General features: G+C 53.2%; 1 protein-coding gene across 3 annotated transcripts in view; it reads right to left on the minus strand.

Moving 5' to 3' along the window:
- GARNL3 (GTPase activating Rap/RanGAP domain like 3) overlaps positions 1 to 12016 on the minus strand; it is a 108104-nt gene that overhangs the window by 89136 nt on the left and 6952 nt on the right. Inside the window, exon 1 of one of the 3 annotated variants that reach the window (XM_044439944.1) lies at positions 8851 to 8904. The exons of 1 other annotated variant lie outside the window; for it this stretch is intronic. The gene's annotated coding sequence lies outside the window, so the exon portion shown is untranslated. Of the gene's footprint in view, positions 1 to 8850; positions 8905 to 12016 lie in introns of those variants that run through there. One more of the 3 variants, XM_044439945.1, reaches the window with a different exon arrangement.

Here is a 12016-nt window from a genome sequence, read left to right on the forward strand (position 1 = left end):
GCAAACATTTGCAAGTGATCAGAAGGCCTCCGGGCATTTTGAGCTGGAGCTGGAGGAGCACGAAACGCTGCCACAATTGCCCCGACCCTCTTGCCCGCAAGGTCAGATAAAAAAGGCAGCCTGGGCAGCAGCGGAAACATCGGACGCAACCCAAAAAGGGCCGTGGCCACACTGGGGAGTGCCCGCTGACCTGGCATGTTTGGACCAAGGCCCTGGCAGAAAACCCGCCTCTGTCATTCACTGGCTTTAGAGGACTCCGCGCAACATTGCAATGAAGGAATCCCACACTGCCAGCGCCACAGCGAAGACTGTAATTTCCAAGAACTTCAGACATGCGTTTGCCAAAAAGCAGGAGACGCCAAAACACAGGGCATTTCCATCTAGTTTTGAAAAGTAAAATCTAGGAGGGGGAGGGGGAGGGGGAGGAAAAGAAGTTCTTGCAGAAGGAAATCTGATTTTCCAGGTGACCACAGCCTGGGGCTGTGCAGATGCGTTGGACTACCACTCCTGGCTGGGGGTGATGGGAGCGGTGGGCCAACATGTATGGAGAGTGCTGGGTTAGAGAAGCCATTAGGTGGTGTATACTGTAAACTGATACCAGGCTAGGAAAAAGAGGCAAGACTGTAGATTCCACTCTCTTCCCAGGATTCCAGTATCTTTAATAGCTGCTACGGAAGCAAAAATCCAGCAAGTAAAGGCATTCCTGTCTCACTGCTGGACGATTCTGCATCTGCCAGAATTTCTTTACTGTTTCGCCCCTATACAGCGCTTGGAGAAAGTGAAGCACTTTGTAAAGTGAATGATGTAACAACGCACCATTTAATCCAGTTCCAGCCCAGGTGAATCACATCAGCACTGCCGAAGGGACAGGGTCAGGGCAAAGGATAACTCCCTTTGTTCTTTTAGCAGTATTTACCCAACCTTTCTTCCAACGTTAAGAAAAATGTTACAAGAAGGCCAGCCGTTTTCAGAACATGAGTTCTAAGCAGGGTCTTTTCTGCCACCCACCTGATCCCCCACTGTCATTCGAAAACGGTTCAAGTCAAAGTGGGCTTGTTTGGTATGTTTTAGAAACTGCATTCGATCCCCAAAAGCAAATGGCCCTTTAATGCTACGGGCAAAGGGGCCAGGGTTTTAGCTGCCATTACAGCGATCCGCAAACACTGACAGTGCAAGTCCTCTAAGAATTCCCTCGTTCAAAGCCACCTTAATAAGGATCCATTTTGCTACTTCCTGTGTCAGCAAATTCATAAATGAATTTACCGTGCCAAGCAATGCTTCCTTTTGTCTGGCCTGAAACTGCTGCCAGCCAGCCAATTTCCTTGCATGACCCTAGGTTGCTGGATGCATAGTGATATCAGAGAGAGAGAGAGAGAGAAAGAGAGAGAGTGCACACAAGAGAGAGAGGAACAGAGGGAGAAATATTTCTATAAATATTCTACACACCATGCAGAGCTTTATAAACCTCTGTCATGCCCCAATTGTCATCTTTTCTAAAATTAAGAATCTCGAATGCTGCAGCCTTTTTTTTTTGCAGAGAAGGTGCTCCTTTCTGGTTCACCTTTTCCGAAGCTTCTTCCGCATCCTTTCGCACAGAGAAAAGCAGAGCGGCACCCTGTATTCCACACACAACACACGCCTCCTATGCGCATCGCCTATCAGGGCATCACAAACAGAGCCTTCACCCCTCTTTCAACCCGCTTTTGCAATGCTCCCCGGGCACACAGCTTGCCACACGGCCAAATGCAGAGTCAATATTTTCATTGGAAATGCTGAGCAGACAAATACTTTCATCTCGAACCTTGCATCACATCCCTGGGTGGCTCCCACCAGTTCATACCCTAATTAATTTAGTTGCAGAGTCAGGAAGAGGAGGAGGAGGAGAATGAAGAAGAGGAAGCTCTTGCCCCAGCATGCACCACATTCTGCATTTACATACAAAATGGAACTTCATGTGGCTTCCCTCCAGCCCCGTTTGGAGCCATCGTTTCGGAGCCTGTTGCTCCGGTTTACATGTTTTGAGGTACGGGTGGGCAAAGCAAGTATCTGGGCAAGATGCAGTTGAATGGCAGGCCATTCCCAACTCCTAATTGCTTAAGAATAGCAGCAATAAAATGACTCCCACAACCTAAATTATATTGTCGATATGAAGAAAGCTTAGGATAAGCAGGGGATGGATTTGTATGCGGAAAGACCATGAACTCTGCTCAGATCTAATATTCAAAACACACTCTCATGATTCTTTAATTTTCCTTAGTCTCTATATTTTATGGCACAGGATCCAACTGGGTTTGGAAGAGCCAGTGCGGCAATTGCAGGCCCCAGGCAGCTTTCTTGATGCCTGCCAGGGTGCCTTTCCCACATTTAAAAACAAAACACTCATTTACCAGCAGCTGGCACAGCTGTGCAATGGGCTTCTCTTGGCGAAGAAAACTGTGCATCCCAAAGTGGTGGGGCCCAGCTCCCACCTTAGCTTCATCTCAAGTCTCCCAGGAAGTTTACTTGTCCTTTGCCAAACCTCCCATGGCAGCCACGTAGGCAGCCCTTCCCAGAGTATTTTCTCAAACTGCCAAATGTGGCAATCACAACTATCCAGAAAGGTTGGCTACAGCTGATCCAACTTGCCCACCTGGGCTGGTGCAGGTGGATGCTAGTGAAAATATACAGGTTGGGAAGAAGATCTGGATTCATTCACTCTACCTCTGGAATCATGTTTTCACACATGCCATGTCTCCAAAACAAGCACATTGCACCCTCCGCCATACAGAGCTAAAACTTCAAAAAGTATTCTTTACATTTCACGCATGTAAAGGTATTATTAGCCAACTCCCACTCACGGACTTGGAATGCACCCAACACTAAGGTGCTTTATGGATTTCTACTTTTTTACGTTTCCCTTCTGTGCCCAGGAGTGGGACAAAGAGAAATAAAAGAACAAGGCATGAAGACCTATTTCAAGCTAAGAAGCGATATTAAACATTAAAAGCTGGAAAAAACACCCACACAACGTCACTGCGCCTCTGAAGCACTGCAAAAAGGGAGTTAATCTAACCTCCCCAAAATGGCCCTGTCTCAGCCCCAACCCCCCCCCCCGCCCGCCCGCCCCAGTCCAAGCTGGTGTGATGCAGAGCTTCCAATGATGGGCAGCTTCATATGGGGGAGGCAGTCCTTCAGGTGCTCCCAGTCCAAACAGGTCCTTGCAGAGTGTTCTTGTACTTAAATGGTGAAGGGCTTTCCTTTGCTGCTCCTGAATCTATCTCCAATTTTGACATCAGCTATGCATTCATATTTCTATCTATAAGTCCCAGCCATTATTTTTCTTTGGGCTGCAGCTACTCAGTGGAGGAGAGCAAACTTTGCACAAACTCAGAGACACTCTTCTATTATTTCTTCAGGTAAGCCAGGAACTACAGTTCAACCCTAGTGAACCCTGGCAGATGAATATACAGCTAAAATAAACTTTACAGACAAGAACATCTAAACAGTATCACCTCTCCCACTGGACATGAACTAGCTACATACTGCAGAATGAAGAGACTGAATAAGCATCCACTGGCAAGAGCGACCCAGTATCAAACGTTGTCCACAAGGAAATAAAGGTATTTTATGATGTGCCACAAACAGAAACCTCCAAAGAGCAAAGCCAATGAAAGCTACCTGCCTTTTTGTTCCATTTTATTTTACTGTTTGTGCTTGTTAGCACAGCTGTGCTTATGGTATTGCTAGAAACTACGCATAAAGCTCATGAATAGACAGGGGGTGGAGGACATTAGAAACCCACAAACTTTCTAGAGCAAACAAGCACTATGCAAGCACAACACCACTCTCCAGTCCAGCAGTGGTCAGCCAGGTGTCTCTAGGAATGCTGTTTCTTACACAACAGCTGTTACCGAGCTGGCTCTTGTAAAACTATCCAGTCCTATAGCCATCGATAGTTTGAATTTTGGGGGCCTTAAAAAAACCCCAAGAGATATGTGAGCTAGTCCCTGTTGCTTAAGCAACATCTCACATAGAGGCAGAAAACACCTTTTTTCTAAAAACACAGCGCTACGGAGCTTCCTTACAGCAAACCAGACCAGACTCTGCCATTTTCCACCCCAGGGACTCGAGAAACAGAACCCTGGATCTTTGACAGCCGTGCCAGAAGCAACAGCAGACTATCCACAGGAAGGCGTGCCTTTTGCCTGTTTCCATTTTCAGCGGATGCAATGCTCTTCCCACTCTGTCTGCACCTTTCAAGTGCACTTCAGAACACATCCCCTGCCCAGGTAATACAGGTGTGCATGGGCAGTGGTGCCTCTTGGGAGAGACTTTGAGGCCAACTCCTCGGGCATCACCTGGCAGAAAAGGCATGCGGGTCCCCTGTGAAACGCAGCAGGGCTGGCTCGCCACATTCTGAGGTGTGTGAAGCGATGCCTCACCTTGTCACCTGCAAACACCACCTCTGAGGGGAAGCTCAGCTCTGCAACGTCCGACCTCGCTTCTGGGAGGACAGACTCTTTGGAGACCTACTTCAGACATGGTCAGAATCTCCACAGCCCCTTCTGCCCACCCACCATCTAAAGAACCCACCTGCAAAAGACTCCCTGAGGGCACTACTGGATTTGTGGGTGAGGCGGAGACTCGGCCTGCTCCACATGCTGACTGGCAGCACCCTTCCTTCCTCTGCTGGTCTCCCCCGACTCAGAACCTGTGTTCCCGCCTTCCCGCCACCACCTCTTCTTTTCTTTAACATCTTGCGATGTACATGTGGCAGGCTGGGAGACAGGATAACTGCTCTGAACAAAACTGAACGCCGAGTGAAGCAAGAGGGGAAGCTTCCCTCCCCTGTAGCCCACATCGCAGCCCTACCTGGGGAGACGGCAAGAAGTGGGGAAGGCGAAGGCGAAGGCGAAGGGGAAGGCGAAGGCGAAAGGGAAGGGGAAGGGCCCACCCAGCCCCCTGTCCTGGAAGTTCTCAGGTAAACCCAAGGGCTGCTCCCGGCCTCACCTGCACCCACCGGGGCCAAGAAAACAATGCCGCAGCCACAAAAACACAGACAGAGCCACGGGAAGGAGTCCGTCCACCAGGGCTGGCGCTCCGCATCGTCTATTTGGCGCGCCCGAGATACTTGCGGAAATGAAGGCACAGGGGCCTCGGTGAGCGCACTGGGGCACCCTAGACGGCCAGAATGGGTCAGCTTTTGCCCCCATGGTCTTCACCTCCCACAGCCTGGAACTCCCTGCCCTTTTCATACACCCCGTTTTACAAATTCAGCTGTCTGTAAGACTCGGACTGACTTCATCAATACATCATCGATGCATTCAACTCGGGGTGGAGGGGCAGGTGCGGAGGGAGGGAGGGAGGGAGGGCAGACTGGGGCTGGAGCCCTGAGGCAGCCCCTCCGCATCGCCAGGGGCGCCCTGCCCCACCGCCCTGCTGTCCAGGGGCACCTGCTGAAAGGAAGGGGCAGTGCCTGCAAGCCCCCGGCTGCCCCCCCCCCCCGCATCTGCGAGTTGGAGCCCGAGCGCCTGCCTCCCCGCTCTCCACGCCACCCCTTCGAAGGCAGGTAGGCGACAGGCTCCGCGCAACACGCACGCAGACTTTACGCGTTTGGCCAGCACCTCCGGCGGGGACGAGGGTCTTCTCCGGGACCGGGCGGGGCGCCCCCCCCCGAGCCCCCCCGCCGCCTGCACCGCCCCCCGCGCCCCGCGCTCACTTGTCTTCTCCAGGCTCGCATTCAAAGCTGACCCCCTTCCGCAGCAACGCGTCGCGCCGGCTGCGCAAGCGGGACAAGGGGGCCGCCTCCAGGGCCATGGCCCATGCCTGCCCGAGCGGCGGAGTGGCGCTGCCGGGGCCGGGGCCGCCGAGGACGGACGGAGGGAGGGAGGGGTGGGGGGGCGGCCGGCCCAGCGGCCGCGCCGCTCTCGCGCGGTCTGCCCTCCCCGCCGGCGCCAGGACCCGCCCAGCACTGGCGAGGGGCGCTGCGCGGCGGAGGCAGCGAGCGGCCCAAGCTGCGCGGCCCCGGCCCCGGCGCCGCTCCCGCCCGGCCGCGCCAGCCGCCCTCGCCGCGAGGGCCCGGGCGCTCTGCACATGCCCCGGCGCGCCGCGCTTTTACAGTCTCGCTTCTGCTCGGGCAGAGGGAAAACTCCGTCGCAGCGGGGAAGAGAGCGAGCCTTGCTAAAAGTTCACCTGGAAAGCTCTCTACCAGTCCCACCTGGAGGTGCCCAGGAACCTTCCTTCCTCTAAACTGGGCCAAGATTCTAGTCCTCATGGTTCTTAATGCAGGCTTGATTTCAACAGGCAGAAAGGAGGACACCCCATAGGTAGCACAGCCTTGGCATCCCACTCTGGGGACTGCATGACATGGAGACTCTCCTTTCCCTTTCTGGGTGCAAGCATGGGACTTGGGGCAGCTCCCCCATTCTAATTCCCACAGTGCCCCAGAGGGACACTAGGGCAGGAGAATTACGGGAGGCCCACATGGAAAGCTGGAAGGAACTGTGAGTGGTCCCTGCCAGGTAAGCCTGGCCTGCCCCAAAGAGGGACTTTGGCTGAGGATCCCCTCCCACGCTGAGTGGGCCAAGGATCCGTGCCAGCCCTGCATGGAGAGGGCCCTGTGTCTGGAGTCCTTAGAGAAGCGCCGCTGCCCAGCCCTGGCCAAACCAGAGCAAGGCTTTCAGCTCAGCGTCACGCATCCCCTTAGGGCTACTCTAAGTAAGGCTTCCACAAGGTTGGTGGCCGGTTTGCAGGGGATGCCGTATGAGGCGAGACTGAGGGAACTGGGTCTCTTCAGCCTGGAGAAGAGGAGACTCCGAGGGGATCTGTTGGCGACATGCAGGTATGTGAGGGGGTGTCACACGGAGGTGGGTAGGGACCTGTTCTCCCCTGCAGAGGAAGGCAGGACGTGCTCCAATGGAGCAAAGCTCAGGGAACCAAGGCTCAATTTGGATGCCAGGAAGCACTTCCTGACAGTCAGGACCCCCAGGGTGTGGAATGGGCTTCCACGGGAGGTGGTTGAGGCCCCACCGGTGCAGGTGTTCAAGGATAGGCTGGACATGCACATAGAGGGCATGTTGTGAGCGGAGCCGGCTGGGGCCCTTCTGACTAGCTCTGTTTCTATGTTTCCTGTCAGAAGACAGAATCTGACTTCAAGGGCCCCTCCCTGGGGTTGGACTGCAATTCCCTCTGCCCTAGTTAGCATGACCACAGGGATGGATGATGGGTGTTACAGACCAGGTCATTAGGAGAAGTCCAGCTGGCCTCCTCTTCAGTGCTACCAGGTGCTCCCCTGGCAAAAAGGAAGCCATCTTGCTGCTCCTCTTCCTCACCCGCCTCCTCCTGGCCCAGAGCAAGCAGGTCACAGTGGCCAAGGAGGTGTTAAAAACCCTGCACTAGGCCTGGAGCCCTCTATCCTCCCCCAGAGCCACGCATTTCTGGGGCATTTTGTGCTGCCGCAGGCAATTGCGCAACACCCTGGACGAACTGTTTTGCAGCCCACCAAGGCCTCACCGCCTTGAATCGTTCTACCTAAGTGCCTCTCCTGGAATCAGATGCCTGCCTCTCTCTTGTCCAGCAAGCATTGGTAGAGCCCTCAGTCAATGGAGCAAGAAGAGCTGGAGCGGGGCTTGGAGCCTCAGGAGACAAAAATGCTTGCAAAGAAACCCATTTCACAGAAAAGGCAAACTGAGGCAAAAACCCGGGTCTCTCCACCAAGATTCTGAATGCAACACAGAGCAGGGGATCTATTCGCATTTCCAAGCAACTCCTCTCAACCCAGTTTTGTGCTCCAAGAGAATCTCTCTCTCTCTCTCTCTCTCTCTCTCTCTCTCTCACACACACACACACACACATTCCTGTGTACATGGGGAGCTGAATCATATCTGAAAAAATGCACTGGGATCCAACTCCATAGGTATGTACCTTATGTAAAAAGGAGACACACAAGGTTATTACAACATTGCAGATTTTTCTCTTGCTCGCTTCCTGCTGCCTGGGCCCTCTCCACAGCAGAACCAGAACACACCTTTGAAGCAAATCATTGACCTTGAGAACTTTCACTGGTACTGCAGGTGTTTTACAAACCTTACCCTGGAGCTTATCTATAGAGTGGTTGAGTAAATATACATCCCATTGTTCCAGTGGGTATCTGTAGAAATGGTTTCTTTTTCTTGGATAAGAGGGTATGGACAGCCCTGGCATGGAAGCTGGGTGTATTCACCACCGAGAACCCCAATTTTTATTGCCTATCCCTGATCAAACACTTTTTGTATTTGGCCTTGTGGGTGGAGGGGAGGGTGCCATGTCAAGGTTCAAATTTTATTTTTATGTATTCGACAATATATCCTGCTTTTTCTTGCAATGAACGCAAAGCAGCTTACCTCCTCCTCCCCTGCTCTCCCCCAGCAACCGCCCTGTGAGTCTGTGGCTGGGCCAAGGTCACCCCGTTGGCTCCATGGCCGAGTGGGGACTAGAACCCGGATCGTCTGAGTCCCAGTCTTGTGCTTTTAACCACTAAGTCTGCCTGTCTGTGTGTGTGTGAGAGAGAGAATATTCAAGCTCTTCCACTGGGTTTCTAAAAATTAAATACTAGGGAGGTGGACATGCATGGAAATACAAGCACATGGACAAAACACACACACACACCGCTTCCTTTAGGATCACCTGCCATTACTTATGCAGAAGGACAGTCTTCCTAAAACCATTTCGAGTGGCAGCTTGAGATCCACTCAACTGCATGATTCAGCTTCCATTAACCCAGACTTAGGAGCTCCATCCCAAAAGAAGCTGCTTGTGAGAATGACTGCCGGCTTTGAAAAAGAACCAGAGGATCCCAGAGCTGGAAGGGGGTAATGGAAGCCAACTGCTTACGTGCGGCACACCTGGCAGGTCCGGATGCAAGGGGGCAGCTTTCCTGATGCTCTCCGGGGGCTCTGGACTTCAACTCATATCCACCTCAGCCAGTATTCAGGAGTGCTGGGAGAAGTGCTGCAAAGCATCTGGAGGAGGCCGCTGCTGCGGCACCTTTGGCAGAGAGCTTCCAGCATCTGGAAAGGAGACGTCGCCAGCTCCCTCCGAAGCAGCTTGCTCCATCTCTGAACAGCTCTTTGCATCTGGTACGCAGCTTGTCCTAAGTCTGGCCAAAAGCTCCACCCATTGGTTCGAACAGTGCTGCCCTCTGCTCCATCTCCTGCAGGAAAACCCTTCAGATATTAGAAGTTGGCTACCATATTGCACCAACCACCACCCTTAAACTGAAACTAAGTATGTGTATTGCTAGAAGTTCATTCACCACCTTCCCAATCTCTAGTCTTTATTGAAGGGAGAATTGGGCTAGGAAAATGCACCCTCCTTTGGCAGTTCTATTTTCACTAAATACTACTCTGCTTTCCTTGCATCTGGACGGTCCATAGAAGGAGCAGAGCTTTCACCATGGTAACCCCCCAGAGGCGGCAAAAATGACATCCGCTTCAGGCCTGGTCTGAGAGAGAGATCCGTCTCGGTGATGCCACCTGTCGGCTGCTGCGTTTTGATCCAGCCAGGCTTGGCTGCAGTTCTGGGTTTTCTCTTTTCCCCAGTATTGCAACCAAAGTAGAATCGAGCGCAGGCATTCCACGACGACACTCGGGTCGATAGTGGATGCAGTTCCTCACAAAGACACTAGAGGGCAGCAGTTAACCAGTCGGGCTCTCCCTCCCTCCCCACTCCTGCGCCCCATAATTAATACATCCAAGCCTCCGACCGCAGCAGCTGTCATGCATCCTGCGCTCAGAACAAGGCATGGAGGTGATCTGATTTTTCTGAAAGGCACGCCCTTTTCGTCTGATTGGTCGTACGCAGCTGTCTAGATCACGCACGGGGACCGAGCACAGACCCCCAGGCACCAATGGGAAGGCACCGGGTTGCGCCTTTCACGGAGTTGGCACGCACGGCCCGCCCACTGTTCCTCCGAGTGCTTGCACGAAGGCAGGGGATAACGCATCTTCGATATAAATAAGCCACACGCCCTGTTATACTTCTGCTTCTCCCACCGCCGGGCTTTCAGAGCCCAGGTTCCTCGGGCAGAGCCATCTTGAGGCTGGCCACGTGCACTCAGCTCAACCTGAAAACATTTTTCTGTGCAGGTCTTCATTCCCGCGAGGGCAGCTCGTGGCTTCACCTGCACCCACTTCCCGCAGTAGCTCACAGCAGGGCCCTCTCGCTTTCCTTTCTCGCAGAGCAGCTGCTGTGATCTGCGCTGCCCGGGGAGGTGGTGCTGCTGGGAATGAGCAGCTCTGCCGCCTGTCAGCTGCACGGGCGAACGGAGAACTCGCAGCCACCCACCGGCTCGCAAAGAGAAACACGACCAGCTGCCTGCAGAAGTGGCGGGAGGGAAGATGGAAGCACAACCGCCATCTGTACGGGGGGGGGGGGGGGGGGGGGGGGGGAAAAGAGCCCCCCCCCCCCCCGGGGGGGGGGGGGGGGGGGGAGGTTGCAGGATGCAAATGCTCCCTCCCAGTCCCAGGACGGTTTGTGTTGTTTTGAATTGCCCCCAGCTCTCCACCAAAAAGCGGCACCCGAGGTGACTAGAGAACAAGGCCTCACTTGGATTTGGTGGAGTGGAAGAAGTCCAAAGATGGCTTCTAACTGCATCGAAGTCTCCTCACTTGGCCTTACCTGTGAAAGCCCCTGGAATGCCCCCCACCCCACCCCACCCCACCCCACCCCACCCCAAACTCAAAACAGCTTACATTATTCTCCTCCTCCTGCTTTTTTCCCAACAACCACCCTGTGAGGTAGGCTGGACTGAGCGTCTGTGGCTGGCCCAAGGTCCCCCAGTTGGCTCCATGGCTGGAGCAAGGCTATAGTAACTGGACCAGAGCTAGAACAGAACTGGAGCCAGACTGGGGGGGGGGGGGCTGGAGCAGAGCTGGAGCACAGCTGGGTCTTGAACACAAGGTAACAAGAAACCCACCAGGAGACCTTCATCGCTGAGGAACCTTCTGGAGGGGAGACCCAGTTCTTCTATAGCTCTTCCCCCAGGGCTCCCAGGTGCTGCTTGTAAGAGTTCTGATAGCTGCAGCAGGCTGAGGGTCCAATCCTGCAACTACCAGGGCTGCTATTCCGCCCTTTGGCCAGAAGAGGGGGCCCTGAACCTGTCTCAAATCCTGACAGAGGCAAAGTTGTTTGTGTTTGTACTTAAAATGCTCGTCACTTTCTAAACATATATACAGGAATTAGTAACTGATACAAACACACCAAACCCTTTGGTGATGTTTTAAATGCAGAATCCTGCACCCTGGCAGTAACTGGAACCTCTCTTCTTCCCACACACGTAGAGCTTTTAAAAATAAAGGTGCACATAAAGAGAATCTGAACACCGGAGGACAAGCAATTTCTGTGATAGTAAAAATATGCTAGGACAGCTGGAAGGGAAGAGTATGGAACTGTAACTGACTAGCTGCAGCAACGAAATGCAGCATATTTCTTCACACTGCAATTGTGACACCACATAGTAAAGCCACACAGTAAAAGATCTGTTTGTTCCTGTTTCGGGCACACATGGGAAAAATGCATTGCTCAGAATTATTGCTGTATTTCAAAGTCCGCTTTCACTGCCACAGGTAAACTGGGCCAACCCTGAGCAAAAGATGGAGGCAGATGCCAGGGGGATTCCCTTGTCCTACTGCTTGAATGCCCCCCCCGGCCGCCCCCCCCCCCCCGAACAAGTGTTTTGGGAGTAGGTAGTACTTGCTTGGGTCTAGCCAGTTACTTCTCACACCATGTCCCAGTCAGACCCACAGAAAAGGTCTCTGATTAAGCCAGCAGGCAGAGTGCCCCCATGGAAGCCTTTTATGGGGCTAGTCTGCATTATTGCCCTGCATCCTAGTCCTGCAAGCACTTACGGGTCTAATCCTGCGCACACTTTCATGATAAATCGGGCTGCTTTCTCTATCAGGCCATCCATTGCATTGCTTTACAGATTGAGAGGAGGATGGAGAGAAATACAGTTGTGGTTTGGTCCGTCGCATTTTAGAGACTAACAAATGTATTATGG

The sequence above is a fragment of the Varanus komodoensis genome, unplaced genomic scaffold (genome assembly GCF_004798865.1).
Source record: "Varanus komodoensis strain SLA01 unplaced genomic scaffold, ASM479886v1 scaffold36, whole genome shotgun sequence".
NCBI classification, from domain to species: domain Eukaryota; kingdom Metazoa; phylum Chordata; class Lepidosauria; order Squamata; family Varanidae; genus Varanus; species Varanus komodoensis.